Below are 19,313 nucleotides of genomic sequence, written 5' to 3' on the forward strand. Positions count from 1 at the left end.
TTTTGCTGAAAGGATTTTAATTTGTACTTGTATACTTAGGCTGGGAGGGTATTCCCAGTGTCTATAGCTGAAAGACCCTGTACCTATTCCATTTTAAATTTACAAAGATAATTTTTACTGTTTTTCTCTCTCTAATTGAAAGTTTCTTGTTTAAGAACCTGATTGTGGTGTGAGACCCCAGGGGACGGGGTCTGGATTCACCAGGGAATTGGTGGGGAGAAAGGAGGGAAGGGGGAGAGAAAGGCTAATTTCTCTCTGAGCCAGGATTACTGTCTCTCAGGGAGAGGAAAGAGAAGAAGGGAGGAAGGTGAATTTTCTTTTCTGTTTTGTGATTCAAGCAGTTTGAATCACAGTGATCTTCCAGGGTAACCCAGGGAGGGGAAGCCTGGGAGAGGCAACGGCGGGGGAAAGGGTTTACTTTCCTGGTGTTAAGATCCAGAGGGTCTGGGTCTTGAGGGTCCCCGGGCAAGGTTTTGGGGGGACCAGAGCGTACCAGGCACTGGAATTCCTGGTTGGTGGCAGCACTACACGTACTAAGCCGGTAATTAAGCTTAGAGGAATTCATGCTGGTACCCCATCTTTTGCACGCTAAGGTTCAGGGTGGGGAATTATACCATGACACTCATAATTTAGAGAAATAGACAAACACTCAGAGGGTGGAGGGGAAGGGTATAATGCATATATAGATATGCTAAGGAAAAAAAATCCCACACTGGCTAGTGGTCTGTAGGAGTTTGAGTTGCGTGACTCACTCTAATTTTTGGCCTTATAGAACAGCATAAATAAATAGTGTTGGACGTGCAAAAAATATGCCTACTCAACACAGGCACACCAATACACAAATACATGCAAGAAAATTTTGGTTAACACATGTGCTTGCATGTTCACATACAAGCCATGAGGCTTCCTGAACAGCCAGGTAATTGTGCTCTTTAGGCACAAACATTTTTGCATCCATACATTTGAAGTTTTCCATACATTTGCAAGAGCACCTTTATGCAAACCAAAAAAAATACCATCTCAAAAATTTATCACTGGAAGAGGAAAAGAGGAAAAAAGGGAGATCGCATTACATTGTCCTGGATTAAAAAAAACATACAAGTGTCTGAAAAGCTATATTGATGGACAGCAATGGAAGAGTAGAACAAATTCCTGTTCGTTTTTTTCCAGATCCAACAGATCTATTAGGGCTAGCCATCTATGTTTTCAGGGGGCTTACTTTCCTGCCACAAGATACAAATAATTCTTATTTAAATCTAAAATCTCATATTTGTTTGCATTCCGTGAATGCCTGAATTTGCTGAGAACATTTACAGAAACACAAACTTTTGAGATAACATTAGAAAATATTTCCAAGGAAATGGATACTGAAATTGTAAACAAGTACTCATTCAAACTATGATTTTATATGGCCCATAGTAGTTGAACTCCTTACAGTCTTTAATGAATTTATCCTCCCAATCCCCCTGTGAAATAGGGAAGAACTATTATCCTCATTTTACACATGGGGAGAACTGAGGTGCAGAGACACTAAGGAACTTGACCAGGGTTATACAGGATATCTGTGGTGGAGGAGGAATTGAGCCTGTGTCTCCCATGGCCCAGGTTAGGACCCAAATTTCTGAACCATCCTTCCTCTCATCCTCAGTCACTTTCGACAAGAGACCAAGTATCATGTGACCTAGATGTCCAATTGGAACCGTTTGAATTTTGTATATTCCACAAACCAGCTACAGATGAAAAATTGTTCCGAGAAATGATTGGGCAAATATTTTTGAACAAATAAGTTTAAGAAAATCATAATTTATTTACAGACAATTCACTAACAAAGAGAAATGAAAGTTGTTACAGAATTAGTTTTGAATTATTCATCTAGCTCTATTCCTTAACTATTTATGAATCTATGAGGAATTTCTGACAAAGAACTCTTTGATTAACTAGCTTTTGGGTACAAAAGTGGCCAGAAAATTCCAGTGGAATTGTCTTCTGAAGTCCAACTTCTTAAAAGAGGCCTAAAAAAAATTATAACTCCTGAACAATGGTCCCCTCAATCAGAACATTACATGTGTGTTCCCATTGTCCAAACCCATACTGTCATGGGGCAAGGCCAGATGGCTATAGGAAAGTAGTGAGGAACAAGTATGTTAACCTCAGACTAAACAAACCCCTGGTACTATGGTAACCAAATGGCATTTGCTCCAGGTTAATCATGACACCTGGGGCCAATTAAGGTCCGTCTAGAAAGCAGTGGAGATAGGTAGGTTGATTGGGACACCTGAAGCCAATCAAGGGCTGTCTGGAACTGGTTAAAAGCCTCCCAGTTAGTCAGTGTGGTGTGTGTCAGGAGCTGTAGGAGGAAGCTGTACTGCTGGAGAAACTAGGCAGTACAAACCCTATCAGGCACAAGGAAGGAGGCCCTGAGGTAAGGGTGAAGTAGTTATTGAGGAAGTGGGGGCTGCTGTGAGGAAGTGGCCCAGGGAATTGTACTTGTCCTGTTTCAAAAAGTCAGCTACCGATTGCTGCTGCTATTAGGATATCTGGGCTGGAGCCTGGAGTAGAGGGCGAACCCAGGCTCCCTGCTCTCCCCCACTCTCCACAATCAATCACAGAGACTTGAGACAACAGGGACTGTGTGAGAAAGGGTTGCTTCTTCCCACCTCCCCTGCTAGCTTATGTTAAAAATGGCTCAGTAGGCTGTAACTCTTGCCTCTAGAGAGAGAAGGGCTACATAGAGGGTCACAGTGAGCCTCTGAGGCTAGCGTAATCTACCTGGAAGCGTGGGACACACTGAGACAAAGTCGGAGCTTTGTCACAATACATAAAACTTTTGACCTTTCCACTTAAAAACATACCTGTTATATTTAAAAGTAACTAATTCCACTACTCACTGCTTTCTCTTGCCATAACAAATAGACAACACAAACACCCTGTTGAGGTTAAAGGCATTTCTTTTCTTCTGCTCTGAAGAGGAAAAGGATTCAAAGACTAGAATGTCAGCACGTTAGAATGATTTCCCGTCACTCTATCCATGAGAATGGTCTTACTTGTTCACTCTTAGGGTTAGGAAATAGTCTTAGGAAGGCAGAATAATTTGAGAAGCAAATCCAGCCTTCTGACTGAGGTCAGGGTCTGAGATGGGAACTCCAAAGTGCAGAGCATTGGTGTTCACTTCTCCCCTCAGTGCTGAAGGTCTACCCTGGGACAGATATTGAATACATGAAATGCGTTATTGATAGAGTTGTGCAAATAACTCTTTTTTGTTCACTGGCTGTTCTGAAAAAAAAACACAAAACTATTGTTTTAGGTTAAACAAAATGTTTTGTTTGAGCTGGATAATTAGCTGGAATGAGCACCCAATATGATGCTGTGGCCAAAGAGCTAGTGTGATTTTGGGATGCATAAACAGGGGAATCTTGAATAGGAGTAGAGAGGATATTTTACCTCTATTTGGCACTGGTGCAACTCTGCTGGAATACTGGGTCGAGTTCTGGGGCCCACAATTCAAAAATGTTGATGAATTGTAGACAGTTCAGAGAAGAGCATGAGAATGATTAAAGGATTAGAAAACACGATTTAGATAGAGACCGATTCAAGGAGCTCAATCTATTTAGCTTAAAGAGAAGCATAAGGGGAGCTGATTACAGTCTATGATCTTCATGAGGAACAAATATTTAATAATTGTCTCTTTAATCTAGCAGGTATAACATGCTCCAATGGCTGGAAGTCGAATCGAGACAAATTCAGACCGGAAATAAGGCGTAATTTTTTGACAGGTTTATTAACTATTGGAACAATTTACCAAGAATCTTGGTAGATTCTGCATCACTGACCATTTTTAAATCCAGATGAGATGTTTTCCTATATTCTAGGAATTATTTTGGGGAAGTTCTACAGCCTGTGTTATACAGGAGATCAGACTCAATCAGAAGGGTTCCTTCAGGCTTTGGAATCTATGAATGTGTCATCCTTCAGACTGAGCTGTGGCACAGCTACTGAGGAACCAAAACACCCCTAGACAATGACCCTTGTTAGCATACAGGATCATTCAAACTGTCTTTGAAAACCCAGTTCAATGATTGTTTCCAAAAACAAGTAGTTTTTCTATGATCCTTTGACAAATAATGATCATCCTCCAAGGGATCTCAGTGATCTCAGAGGCCAGAATTGCTGACAAAACAGAACTATACGGGCACCTTCCAATCTGAAGACATTTTGTGGGGAAGGAAGTGGAATTATTTGTGCCCTTCCCCCACAATTCTCTCACCACGGCTACTCCATCAGGCAAAGGGAGAGGGTTCCATGGCTCCCTTTCATTTCACTGGTCCCTATTCAGGGAAAAGAAGCCAGAACGTCCCATTTTTCCCATACTGCCTCCAGCAGCTGAGAAGGGGCACCAGGCTCATCATTCCACCCTTCTAGTGATAAAGATGATGCCAGAATAGTAGTGCAGGAGAAGGTGGGCAGAAAAGCTAGGGGTCTCAGCTGTGCAGTCAGGGCTTTAACTCTGCCCCACAAACCTCTCCACATTCCTACCCCCACTTTTGTCCCTCCTTCAAAATATCTCCCTGCTGTTGTGATAACTGGACCTAAACATTTACTCTATTTTTTAGCTTAACTGTAAAAAAGTACGTACTGTAAGTTCATAAGATGTCACAGTAACCTATAACAAACAAGAGTTGTTGGGAAAATGCAAAAGTGAAAGAGACTAAATTAGCCCCAAACAAAGAGGCCAGCTAATATTACTCAAGGTCCAGGACTGTGTTAAAATCATACCTGGTAAATAAGAGCATTGTGGGTTCAGAAATCAGTGAACCAAAACTGATTTGTCAGAAATTAGCCTAATTGGAAGACAAAGTAATGAGGGGATGGGCTATTCCACCCAGTATTCCTTGTTGGAGTTCATTTTTTTAAAAGAGAGAGACTTTGAGATGAAAATCAGCAGGAGAAAAGCTGGTGATTGCTACACACTAGCTAACAGAGAAGGAGAAGGAATGAGCTTCACCATCATGGCTACCACGCCCCATCACCTGGGGACCCTGGAACTTCATCCTAATCCTGAGACATGTCCTGACTGGACTGGCCCAGAGAGATGGACCCAGATGACATCACCACCTCTACCAGTATTCGCTCAATCTCAACCACCACTTGAGAAGTGAGTCTGTCTTCCCCTGCCCTGTGTCCTTGTCCTTCCTCATCTTATTTTTTCTCCTTCCTAGCCTGCTCCTTTTGCTTCCTGTCTGGTTAGTTAGCCAAAACGGCGTATTTTGTAATACTGCTGTAAGCCTGTGACCGGAAAAGCTACTAAAAGCAATGCCCAATGCAGGTACGAGTTTGGAGTGACAGATAGGACTACATGCTGTGCCTTTGTTTTTCCAGCAGTGAGGTCCCAAGTGAGAGTCAGTATTAGAGATAAAAGCTGCATTTTCCATCTTTTCTTTTCCCTTGTGGTTGTGTTTATCTTGTTTCATCTATATATGGGAGTGGACTACAGCAATAGTTCCAGCCCATTTCAACTACCTTCGTCTCTGTCCCCCAGAAAGAACAGGTATTACCATCTTTGGTACCATCTAAGAGACTGTGAAACAAGACGGGTTTTCTTTCTAAAGACTATCTCCAGCTAAAGGGAAAGAACAAGGAATGTTGTTGAAATGAAAGCCTTGCTTAATATTTTGCATTTCACGTACTCAGTTTTTCCTTCTCTGTATATTTAGTAAAGGATTAAAAGCATTTTATGGTATGTTTGCTGGGCTGAGGTCTCTGTATACCAAACCCTGAACCTTGGTTAAGACTGTTTAATGTTGAAGCAGTGACTGGGTTATGTTAACACCTTTGACTGGCTCTTTGGGCCAATATAGTCCCTCTAAATTAATACAACACCACAATGATGAAAGCAAGACGAAGAGTTTGGAGTGAGCTTGCTCCAACCATCGCACAGGTATACAGAGCTGAAAAGAGGCAGGGTGTATGGAATGGGCATGTTTGTGCCTGATGTAGTACACAGCACTGAGATTGTAGTTGGAAGCTGAGCATATGCATACCTAGAGCATGTACCAGGCGAACAGTGCTGAGACCAGGGTGAGGAACAGTGTGTGGGACTGACCCACAAATGCTGAAACCCTGGAAGGGAAGATGCAAACACCCACTGAGAACAATGGAGCAGTTTGTAGCTCTCAGAGCTATTGTTTTGTGCTACATATATCTCCATGGGCTGCTCTTGTTCATCTGAGAACATCTAATTGAGAGCCTGGGCCACTTCACACCTCTCTCAGCAGCCTATGTTGCAGGTGGACAGGTAGAGCCCCATACTCTATGCTCCCATTAGGGGAAGAGGCTCTGCATCTCCATTCTCCTGCCCTAGCCCCTTTCCACTTCCAGCTGATAAATACAGTACTCAGGGCCCCATCACCTTCCCTCCTCAGCATGGCCCTGCCAAACTTACCAGGGTATAAGAGCGATAAAAGAATAAGGTTGATCCTGCTGTGTGGGCTTGAAGCAGCAAAAGTGATGAAGGGAATGGTGGAAACATTCAACTAGGAAGCAGTGTCAGAGCAGTGGGGAGGTGGTGAGGGAGCCTGAGCATTTCAGGAGGAAAAGGGGCAGGGAATAGGAGTATGGGGATGCTAGAACCATGCGATGAAGGGTGGAATGGAAATGAGGGGTCAGACCCATGCAATGGGGCTGAGGGGAATTCTGTCCCCCCATGTCTTCATCCCTTCAGAACATGTCCCCACTAACTCCATGCTAGTCCCTGCACTCTTCCTGCATCCTCTGCCCAGTTCCTGATTACTATTTGTATTGCTATTGTGTTAGGTGATGTACAAACCCAAAACGAGAAGGCAGACCCTCACCCAAACAATACTACAATCTAAATATAAGACGAGAGACAAGTGATGAACACAGCCAGCCAGCGGAGTACAAGGCAACCATGAAAATATATTGGTCAGCGTAATGAGTGGTCGTTTCAGCATACCAGTAGCTTAAGCGTTGTTAGGTTTTTTTGTAGGCACCACAACAGTGAAGAGTTTTGAAGGAAAAAAAACAAAGGGTTTTGCAGATGTTTATGTGGAGCACTTTCCACAAAAGGGGGGCAGCATAGGAGAAAGCACAAAGGTGCCCAATTGAAAATTTAACAATCGGGTGATGGAGGCTGACATCATGGGCCAATCAAATTTGGGAGTCAAACTCTTGATACTGAAAGGGATGGTAGGTAGGGTGGAGGTATGCTGTGAAGGGCCTTGAAAAGGAAGACAAACAACTTGTATTTGATGCAATATAGAAGGGGAGACGATGGAGGGATGCAAAGAAAGGGATATCATGAGCAAAGTGATGAGCAAAGAAAATAATCTTTGCAGCAACATTCTGAGTGGGATATGAGTGGGGCAGGGCTGCATGTGTCACAGACAGCGAAGGATGCTGCAGTAATTGAGATGATGAAAGCCTTGACTAGAGTTTTAGCCATGTGGAGGGATAGGACAGACCATATTTTAGATATGTTATACAGAAAGAATAGGCACGATTTGGATGTGAGAATCAAGAGTTCCAGTTGAAGACGATGCCCAGGTTACAAACTTGAATGACAGGTAGGATGGTGGTGATGTTCACAATGATTGAAAAAGGAAATAGATGGGGCCAATAGCATAAGAGCTCTATTTTAGCATGTTGACCTTGAACTGACAGCTAGACAGGATGACCATATTTCCCAAAGAGAAAATGGGACACCCCCAGCTGCTCACCTGAGCCCCACCTCCCATGTTGTTGCCCATCGCTGGCATGTACAATGTTGATATGCACATTTTAACAGGACAATGATGTTCAGTTAATTATGAGTTTTCAAATGATACCTCAAGGCATACTTTATACAAAACATATCATAACCATATAGAAGTGGTAAACATGGGGTACAGTCTGTCTTATGGGGTAGAGGCTATCATATCCTCATTGAACAATACCCCAGCACACTAGCACTCTCCCCTTACAGGTACTACTGGACACTTTGGGAACAGAACACACGAGTACTGTAGAACAAAGTCTAATGTCTTCTCTTTGCTAAGGCAGAACTTGAGTTTAGGCGTAGAAAACAAGAGCAGCCTACACTCAAATATTGAGACATCGCCACACAACTCACCCCAGACTTGCTGTTACCAGCCCTTCAACCTTGACCCGAGGATTCCTTCTGCAATACCATATTGCTTACCTCTTACTATACCCTGGAGATCACAGCCATGTATGCCACCAGATTGCTGACAATCCCCATGGCAAAACAACGCTCTAGCACACCTCTACCAAAACAGACTACAAAATTCTGTCTGAATGACGTATATCTGGTTCCTCAAGGTACACATGCACCTCTTCCCATATCATAGTCACAGCTCTGCCAAGCTGCTCCAACTAATCCCTCTGCCATCTAACACAGCTGGAGTGCATGTAGGTGAACACCGCAATTCAAATCTGTGGAACAGAGCACAAACAATGGCACATTCTTTTGATCTTTCCTCATATCTAATTATAGATTCATGGATTTTAAAGGCAGAGGGGATTATATCATGTTGTCTGACCACCTATATCATACAAGCAATAGAATTTCAACAAGTTATGTCTGTATTGAGCCCAACAACTTGTGTTTGACTAAGATGCATCTTCTAGAAAGGCATTCATTTTTGATCTGAAGACATCAAGAGATGGACAATGCATCGCTTCCCTTGGTAATTTGTTAATGTTTGCACCATCTTCACTTGACCATTCCTGTTGGTGTTAACAGCTGCAGGGGGCACAGTTAAGGCTGTGTTGCAGAGAGCCATGTACTTTATAATCTGTGTATTTTCTGGTTTCCGAGGTTTACATTTGCATTGCTAGAGCTCTTCATTTCCAACAGTGCAGTCCAAAACACTGCCTAACTCAAGCACAACTTCATAGTTTTTGGAGATTTAAGTTTAGCTACTCTCTACATTATGTAATGGCACAAGACATTAACTGGGCTACCTTGAATTGGTGTTAATTTCTTTGGGCGTTTAATATGGTTTTTAGCCAGTGCAGACACCTGATCTGCACGTCTTTCAGCTCCACGTTGAAAGCTAATTGTAGAGAATATTTACTTTTCATATGAAAGTTTTGGGACAGCTTGTGTCTAGTCCTGGATTGCAGCATAGACAGTGGAGAGGAGGTATCAAGATACAAACAGCCATATTCTATTTTCATCCCATTGTGCAAAGTGGTCAGACACAAACTCTGTCTGTACACTCCCAGCATCCAAGAACCATCAGGCTGCAACACGGGAGAGCAATGCTAGAAACCCCACAGGGGACAGCTGCAGAGGGGGCAGAGCCAGGGCTCTACCACAGATACCAGAGTTTAGGCTGCACCTTAATTAAGGCATGCATACAACACTGCCTCACCTCCTTTCTATGGGCTTAGCTTCACTACCCAATTCAGCCAGGTTTACACACACACGAACAAAGTTCGGTGACAATGCTAACCCTCATTCCCACTGACTAGTCATCATCACAATAGCTAATTCAGTTACCTAAAATAGAATTTGAACATGATTAAATTTTTGAGTGGAGAGGCTGTCTAACCAGAGTACAGACTAAAGCCACAATTTAGCATTTAAGTCACAATATCCGATTGTTATGAATGAAATACGTCCACATGTAACAAGATCCTCCAGTGGCCACTCTATTAGCAGGTATTGAAACTCTGCAGGGAGCTGCCACTTAATTACTGCTGACTCAAGGAGTAAGTGTGGCCCATTAGACTACATCCTGAATCAAGGAGACTGGTAGCAGCTGTCTACCGAAGGTGACAAACATATATTGCAATAGTGCCGAGGATCTGATCAGGCTCAGAGACCATTGATCTAGCCATTGCACAATCTATAAAACACATCCCTTACCCTGAAGAGATTGCCCTAGATGGAGCTATTATAAGGTGGGGGCATAACTAGTTTGAAAACCATTCCCAAAAGAGTAGTTATCAGTGGTTCACAGTCAAGCTGGAAGAGCATATCGAGTGGGGTCTTGAATGGATCAGTCCTGGGTCTGGTTCTGTTCAATATCTTTATCAATTATTTAGATAATGACAGAGAGTACACTTATAAATTTGTGGACAAAACCAAGCTGGGAGGGTTGCAGGTGCTTTGGAGGTAGGACAATAAGAACAAATGCAAAGTACTTTACTTAGGAAGCAACAATCAGTTGCACACATGCAAAATGGGAAATGACTGCCTAAGAAGAAGTACTGCAGAAAGGGATCTGGGGATCAGAATGGATTACAAGCTAAATACAAGTCAAAAGTGTAACATTGTTTAAAAAAAAAAAAGAGCGAGAGACAGCAAGCGAGCGTGAGAGAGAGTGCATGTGTGCAAACAGCATTCTGGGGCGTATTAGGAGGAATGTTGTAAGCAAGAAGTAATTTGTCCGCTCTACTCCAGGCTGATTAGGAGTCAACTGGAGTATTGTGTCTAGTTATGAGTGCCACATTTCGGGAAAGATGTGGACAAATTGGGAAAAGTCCAGGGAAGAGCAACAAAAAGTGATTAAAGGTCTAGAAAACATGATCTATGTGGGAAGTTTGAAAAAATTAGATTTATTTAGTCTGGAGAATAAAAGACTGAGGGTGGAGGGAATGTTAAAAATTTTCAAGTACATAAAAGATTGTTACAAGGAGGAGGGAGAAAAACTGTTTTCTTTAACCTCTGAAGCAATGGGCTTAAATTGCAGCAAGGGCAGTTTAGGTTGGACATTAGGAAAAGCTTCCTAACTGTCAGGGTAATTGAGCACTGGAATAAATTGCCTATGAGATTGTGGAATCTCTGTCTCTGGAGATTTTTAAGAGCATTTTAGACAAATGCCTGTCAGGTATGATTTAGATATTACTTAGTCCAGTCCCCTGAATTCAAAGCAGGACTAAAGGACCTCTCAATGTCCCTTCCAGTCCTACACATCAATGATTTTAGGATTCTGTTATTACAATTTAAAATGATAAGTGACATGATGGTGGGGGAGAGGGATGCAAACAAGTTTAACAACATTTATTCCCCGCACCCAACTACTGCAAGTCAAGCCCATGCCATATGCTCCTCACTGTAGTCAATGGGTGTCATCCAGTTTCTTATGGGTCTAAAATAAAAGATTGGTCTCAAGGAAGGATTTAAAAACTTTAAATCCTTTAAATTTTAAAGGGAGGGAGATATCGGGAGCACAGGCACCATACGGATTACTTCAAGGAGGGTGTCTCATATATGAGGAAAAACATGGAAGAATGTGTGACGAGGCTGGTTGACTAATGAATTGACAAGGCTAACAGGTTGTTGCAGTAATTGACAAGAAAAGAAAAGTAGGAAGGGACAGTGATGAGAGAGGTCATGGAAGTGAAGGCCACCAACTTAAACTTGATGCAATGGAACAGGGAAGTTAGGGCAAGCTTCTCTTGGGGAATGATATAGTCAAAACAATGGGCAAGGGAGACTGTGGAATTTGCATTGTTTAGAGTGGAATGATACTTGTGTCAAAGCAGCTAGAAGAAGGTTCCAATAATAAAGATGGGAAATGATGACGGTTTTGGCTATCTGGACAGAAAGAAAACGCATAACTGTTAGCCTGGTGGGATGACAATGTCATCTAGTGGTCAGGAGACTGTATTTCTATTCCTAGCTCTGCCACTGACCTATTGGGCAAGGCCAGTCTCTTAATATGTGTTTGTATAGAGCCTAGCATAATGGTACTCCCAATTTCAGTTAGGTCCTCTAGACTACTGTAATGAAAAACAAATACCAATGATGTCATCCATGACAGAGAAGGTGAGTGGAATGAAGATGGTTTTGGAGGAAAGACCAGGAACTCAGTTTTGGCCAAGTTAAATTTACATTGGCATTGAGGCATACAGGGCAGCACATCAGAGAGAGGTTGAATGAGACAGGGCAGATCTGAGAGTTACCAACGTAAAGATGGTAGTTAAAGCCTCATGAATTGGTGAAAAAGGATGGAGGGGGTAAAAGATGAAGTAATGTGGGAATTACATGGAGACATGGATAGGGAAGGAAGAAGACCTACTAACATATGTTGAAGGAACAATGAGAGGTAGTAGCTGAACCAGGAGATCGAGTCATGAAAGCCAGAAGAGGAGAAGCTTTTAAGAAAGTGTGTGTGATTGACAGCATCAAAAATATTAGCAATCAAAGATCAAGAGGATGGAGAATAGGTACTGATATTCAGCCAGGAAAAGATAGTTGGTTACCTTTGTTGACCCCTGACCTGATCTTAGAGGGTCTATAGTTTTGGGTAAAATATAATCTGCTAAGCATGCTTATAGAAATAATAATTGAAGTTATTAAAGCTGTAACAAGAAGTAGCAGAACCAAAATACATGTATTAAAAGTAGGCTTGGCTATAGGTAATAAATTTAGGCGTTAAGGGTTTTGAGTGAGGCCCTGTAGAAGTTGGCAGCTGGTTTAAGCTGGCATGAGTATTATGTGCTTGACTGAAGGTTATAAAATTCAGCTATAGATATTCTGTGATATTTACATTATGTATTGCTCTACTAACAGATAAACCACAGAGTAGCATCTTAAGGGCTTTTTGCAATAAGAACTTACCACACTGACATATCAAAGCTATTGGGAAAAGGACTGACATGAATGGTTGGGTTAACTGTCAGAAGTGTAATTACGGTCAACCAGAATATCACATATGGACAACTGGAACCCTAAAATTGGTCTCCTGGAATATCAAATATGAATAGAGGGCTGAGACTCAATCATATGTGGTCCTGGATGTATACGGGTGAAATGGAAAAAGAGGCTGTCACACTCATCTCTAGTTGGGACTCAGAGATGAGGACAAGGGGCGACCAGGTAGGAAACTTTGCCCAGCACCTTCCTTTTGTGGTATGCTCCACCGACTCTTTCTTACATCTTTGTTTTGGATGGTCTCCATAAGGCTGTAAGTGTGTGCCATGTAAGATTGTAAGTATGAACAATGCAGGAAACCACTTGACTATACTTATTCTTCCATATACAGATTTTTCTATTATTTCAATTATATTTATGTTAATTGAAGCTCAAAGTTTCAATGAGTTTTGTCAACAATCTCATTTTCTTAATTCTGAGCAGCTGCATGAATCAAGAACCTGTTCTTTGTGACAGGTGCATCCTAAATTATTCCCAGGCTACACCTTAGTGAGAGCAATTGCCATAGTTTGGAGAAGGTGGAAGACAGATTGGAGGGGATCCAAGACAGAGTTGGAGGAAAGAAACTTGAACTAGATCTCAACTGCTTCCTCAAAAAAGCCTTTCGCTATAATTTTTTCCCTGCAGAGATGAACTTCACTGTAGAGGAAATTGCGATGTACACATGGCAATGCAATGAAAGCACTTAAAGTCCCTGTCTGACAGACTTTAAATATCTATTTACCATGCATCAAATCCTGCCATCCTTACTCAGCCAATATTCCTATTGAGGTTGTAGGCTGCCAGCCCCTGGCTGCCTCTCTGGAAGAGTCAGAGGACATGCAAAAGGAGTTAAAAGTTGCTTCAGGGAAAACACTTATTTTTCCCAGCCATTTCCTGTGCATCAGCTGCTGTTCTAGGTATGAGTGCATGCTGCTTAAAATGTGTCTGCTGCCCCTCATTCACAGAAACTGACAAAACGGGGGGGAAGGTGGCTTCACAGATGAAGGGGCACCTCAGTGTCCCCTGCAGTTAGTCACAGTGAGGCACTGCTTTTTCCCTGTCAATTTGATTCTCTCCAAACTGCACAGTGTGTTTGGGGTTAGGTGTTGGGGGAAGGGACAGCATATGAGCCACAAGCAATGCAATCTGTTCTTGGGATACAGGATTTTTTTTAGTCCTTACAGTTAAGGAAGTTAGCTAATGAACCTACCAAATCACTGGCAATTATTTCTCAAGAATGAGAATGAGGGAGGAATCAGACTTTAAAATAATCCAAAACTAGAGCTGGTCAAACTATTCATTACGAATCTCTATTGAAAATATGTAGGTGAATCATTCACGTCTGCTAATATATCAGTTTTTATAAGTAAGTATTTACTTATGGCTAGATTGTAGCTATGTAAATTTACATTGTCCCAGGGATTGAATTGTGACTCAGTCAAAATTCCTCTTCTGTTTCCCCTCTTGTTCTGGGGGAAATAATAAATTACCTCACCCCTTTTCGTGGAGCAGCTTATCACTCTGGCTGATAAGCAGAGGAAGCAAAGCCAGGGGTCTTCTCACTCTCTGACCACTCACTCAGAGGGGAGCATCAGGGTAGCTGTCCTGGTCACTGCAAGATAAAAACTGAGCAAAATTGAGCAGGAGAGTAAAGGAAGCTTTTACTTCCTTGTTACTCCCCTGCATAGCCTGTTAAGGACTATGACAATCTAGCCCTAAGTAATTTGGATAAACAATTTTCACTTATTTGCACTGTTGTTGTAGACGTGTTGGTCCCAGGGTGTTACAGAGTCAGGGTGGGTGAGGTAATATCTTTTATTGGACCAAGTCTTGATGAAAGAGACAAGCTTTTGAGCTACACAGAACTCCCCCACAGGTCTGGATCACTCTTTTCCAGACCTGTGGGAGAGCTCCTTGTAGCTCACAAGCTTGCCTCTTTCATCAACAGACATTGGTCCAATAAAAGATATTACCTCACCCACCTTCTCTTTTTAATTTGGAGTGAGTCAGTTGTTTGCAAACTGTTCTGTCTTCCTTGATATTTTGTTTATCAGCTCTGCTTTGTGTTTGTGCATTTGCTTTTGAATACATTTTGATGTATTTTTCCCCTGAATTTTCAAGCTTTTCCTGTGTTGGTTGGTTGAATAATCTGTAGTCTGCTCCATTTACGCTCTGCATTTGGATGTGAATTTGTTCTCTAGCTTTGCACGTCTATAACTCTTGGTAGAGTTTGTGTAGTCTCGCTGAGCATTGTCATTCAACTCCTGCATCCTTTGTCCCTACTACTAATCTATCACCAATAAGTTCATCTTTAAGATTTGATGCATGAGTCAGCCATTCTGTGAAGTTTGGCAAAATTCTGATCTATTGTTTCACCAGAATCTTGATATGCTGTTGAAAAGATTCCTTTTATGTGACTTTTTGTGGGTTGAAAGTGCTTTTGGAGCACTTCTAGGACTTCACATGCAGTCTGCTGCCGACATATCTAGATGCTATACGAGCATGCAGTAGCATTTGCCCATTACAGCTAGTAGTGAGGTTTCCCTGCACAGCTGCTCTCGGCGGGTGGGGGAGGGAGACCCAACTGCAGGAAGCTCCATGATTATTGCCAGCTCTGAAGGCTCCCAGTAGCCATGCAGGGGAAAGGGAAGCCTGTCCCTCCCCAGCTCCACCAGGACTAGCAGCTAGAAGCTCCCCCAGTGTGGGCTCTCCCAGCAGCACAGGGGAGATCAGACCCACCTCCACTTCTGGGAATTTACCCCAGATGCAGGAAGTTCTACAGCTGCTCACGCTTCAGAGCCCATCTCTGAAGGCAGTGCAGAAGTGAGGGTGTCAATTCCGCAACCCCCCTATATCAGTTTTGTAACCCCCCATAACCCCCTTTTGGGTTGGGACCCTGCAGTTACACCACCATGAAATTTCAGATGTAAACATCTGAAAATGTGAAATTGACCAATTTTAAAGTGCTTTGGCCATAAAATTGATCAAAACGAACTGTGAATTTGGGAAATGACAGAAGCACCATAACCTGAGTAATTTTAAGTTGCTTTGGACACATCACTCAAATACTGTATGAGAAGAGTGACTGAAAAGGTGATCAATGTCTTTTCTATCTCTAGTTTGTCTTATTCTACAGACAGATGTGAGGCAAGCCAGGCAAAGTAGTAGAACAAATAAGCTTTAAAGCATTTTTAGGCTAGATTCACAATCAACATTTGGTAGAAAAGCAAAAACAAAAACACTCCAGACACACACAAGGAGGATTCTCTTCTTTACAGGCTAATATATGTGCAATGACATTCTGAAGCCAATGAAACAAGATAAGGACTACAGATGAAGCTGAAATCCTAGAATCATAAAAACCTCTCTCTGATAAAAAGATGGCATTTATCATTTTTTGGGTCATTTTCTCCTCTCACTGAGGTGATAATCCTCCTCTTAAATCTCATTTAATTAATTGGAGGTACTTTTTGTTATGCATTTGCAGCTCCTTATTACACAATAAAATATTTGGTCTGAGTGTGACATTTGGAAGCCTGTGGGTAACCCTGATAACACCAGTTCAATCAAACTGACAAGAGCAGAAGTTGCGGAAAGTCTACGGTCAGCATCAGTGGATAGACAAAACCTTTGGCTGTACCCAACAAACATAATGAAATGCTTTCCCAAAGCCATTCTTGTTAAAATAGAACACTGTATTTTAAAAAAAAATATTTTCGTTTCCACTAGCAATGTGCAAGGGAAACAAAAACAAGCAGCTACAGTTTTGCTTAAAATTATCTCTCAAAGGTCACAGCTTTTGTTGATTCTTTTCATTCATTACTTAAATAGTGTTTTATGTGCCCACTTAGAAGAAAATTAATAGCTGCAAGATGGCAGGATTTAGATACTGTTCACATGGCAGGATGTATTAGGATTTTACATTAATAGGAAGAATAGCGGAGACCATTCTGCAGGGCATAAGTTTTGTGAATGTTTCAATACAATAGTAATGTTCACAAAGCTTTCAAAATTTCACCTTTCCCAAAATTTAAATGACAGATGTTTTTGTACCAAAGTAGGATCATAGTTTGAATGAAAGCTGACACACTTTTGCTCTAAAACAGTTCTACTTACATGAGAAATAGAAATTCTTCAGGTCTTTGACCAAAATTTGGTCAAATCTCATTAAACTAATATTAGAGAACCTCAAGTTTCAAGATTTAATGTTATAGTGGTTCTTTCACACAGCCTTAGAATTTCTGCATGTCCTCGTTCAATCAAATAGTGGTAACAGTCTGTTTTGTTGACTTCCCAGACAAGCTACATTAAACTGGTTATGAAATGAATGGACACGGCACACTAACTAGAAGGATTACCAAACTCCTGCCGTTTTCCTCTATCAATATATTCATTCAGATTTATTCCATCACTTTAAAATGGCAACATTATAGAAAGAGAAAAAAAATTATCTGAGGAGGAACAAGTAATTAAGAGTGAACATCTAGAGAAATGTGTTCTGATGATATGACTTCTGGTGGTGCAGAAAGCTTTCCCTTCCACATCTCCATTTAGTATGTGGTCCCTTAAATACACTTGGCTGATTAGAGAAAAGGGCACATTCTGAAGCCTCACTTACAAGCACTATATTAGAAAGTCAGCTATCCTCCATCCCTGACATGCACAATCACTGATGCAGAGGTCTCTAAATACTGCATGTTACCATTGTTCTGTTACAGTCTTTTAAAAAAGATATGGGTTCAGAAGATATTCTATATTTCATTAGTAGTCTTGAATATTATGAGAAAGATACAGGAGGGATAAAGCCAAAAATAAGCAAAAAAAAATGAAGGGTGAGAAAGTAAAGCATGCCTCATCATCCAAACACATACAGTATTGGCATATTATCACTGTTCACAGAGAAGTATTTACTGTACAATGCTGTAAAAAGCATTATCAACTCCCATGCTGCCTAAAGTGCTAGGCACATCATAAATATTTGCACATCAAGTCTAATCTGAACATCTGCCTTTTCACACAGTTATGCATGTACTGAAGAGATCACTTTACTTGCAAGTTCACACCATTTTTTCTCCCTTTTTGACCTGTATACCTCCTGGGAACATACCAGCTGACTGTTTCATGAATGCTCAGGAAACTTCCCATACTTCTGAATATTAATGCACATAATTCTTTCTGGAAAAAGTTCTTATTCTAAAGAACTCTTAGAGCTACCAAAATAATCTGAGCTCTGTACAGTTTAGATAGCACTAAGTAAGAGAATTGGAGGTTAGCAGAGGTCTTATCACAGGTGCTTCCACAATGGTAAAGTTACTTTGTTCCACAGGCTACCAAAAAATACTCAGGATGATGGCAAAACATTAGGAATGAGAACACATATAAAAACAAATAGAAAGGTGAAAATAAAGGCTCCTACTTACACTTTTACTCCTGACATGTAGGGTACCGGTGTTCTTGTTCATGATGAGATTACTAAATCTGAAAAGTTCTATGGGTTTCAAAACTCCTGCCCATTCAACTGCCAGCTGATATACTGAAAGGAAATGAAAGGAACTATTAATTTATTCAGTTAATATTGAGGTCTATGCATTATTTTACAGCACCTACTACTGTGAAGCACATGGCACAATAAAAGAAAACTGCATCTATACCTGTATAGTCTAACAAAGTGGTTCTTTGACGATGTAGCAAACCACAACCACCTGTCTATAAAGAAACATGTAGATCCATTAAAATTGTATATTTTGCAGGCATGGCAAGAGAAAAGTTTACAGCAGATTACAGATTTCTCAAGTTACTTATTGCCACCGAGATTTAACTTCATACGGATTATTTGCTTAAACATTATAGAGTTTGTTTGGTATCTTTAGGCAATATCTTTCAGAGAAGCCTGAGTTTGGGAGAAATCTGCTAGGTTATTTTCTAGTCAGACCAGCAGACACACTAAATCTAGAGGAAAAAAGTTGTGGGTTCATTTTTAAAAATTCTGGTGCCCAAAGATGCTTAAGTTAGTACTTGTGTACTTTTATATAGGCATCTAAATTCGAAAAAAATTGGTCTTTTTATTACTGTTATTTTATTAATAAGCACACTCTAGCAAGTTATAATGAAGTGCCATTAGTGCTTCAATAGGTAGTATCTGCACTTTATCAGCCTCTAGACAAGTGCTCCACATGCAGCAGTTGTAAAAGAGGATTGGCACAATTAAAGGGACATATGTATGTCCCAAAATGAGGTATGTGAAAGCTTTATAATCTGACTATTTTCAGTGCACTAATACTCACATTTCCAGTGGAAAGATTCTACCCTTTGTCCATGCAGGTGATAGAATTTTCACTGGGGGCAGGGAGGCGGAAGTCAAGAAATGCATGCACAGGTCTGGCTTCACACAAGGGATAGCCAAGTTGAGGCCCTACTAAAAATCAACCCCAATCATTTCTGAGGACTTCCTGAATATTTATCAGCAGAAATAACTAAAACACTGGCACTATGCATTTATGCATTCATATAAGCTTAACACACAGAGATGTTTGTAGTTCTAAACCCATGCATGCTTGTCTTCAGAAAATTATAATTCACACGTAATTATGAATGTTAGTGTATCAGCAAAAGCCGAAGTTTCTGCAAATATCAAGTATGTACCTATACA

General features: G+C 41.1%; 1 long non-coding RNA gene across 1 annotated transcript in view; it reads right to left on the reverse strand.

Moving 5' to 3' along the window:
- The window catches only part of LOC142046972 (uncharacterized), a 305,657-nt gene that overhangs the window by 162,776 nt on the left and 123,568 nt on the right, over positions 1–19,313 (reverse strand). Inside the window, exon 2 of the long non-coding RNA XR_012656083.1 lies at positions 18,085–18,197. This is a non-coding gene — a long non-coding RNA (uncharacterized LOC142046972). The remainder of the gene's footprint in view (positions 1–18,084; positions 18,198–19,313) is intronic.

Source organism: Chelonoidis abingdonii, chromosome 6 (genome assembly GCF_003597395.2).
Source record: "Chelonoidis abingdonii isolate Lonesome George chromosome 6, CheloAbing_2.0, whole genome shotgun sequence".
NCBI classification, from domain to species: domain Eukaryota; kingdom Metazoa; phylum Chordata; order Testudines; family Testudinidae; genus Chelonoidis; species Chelonoidis abingdonii.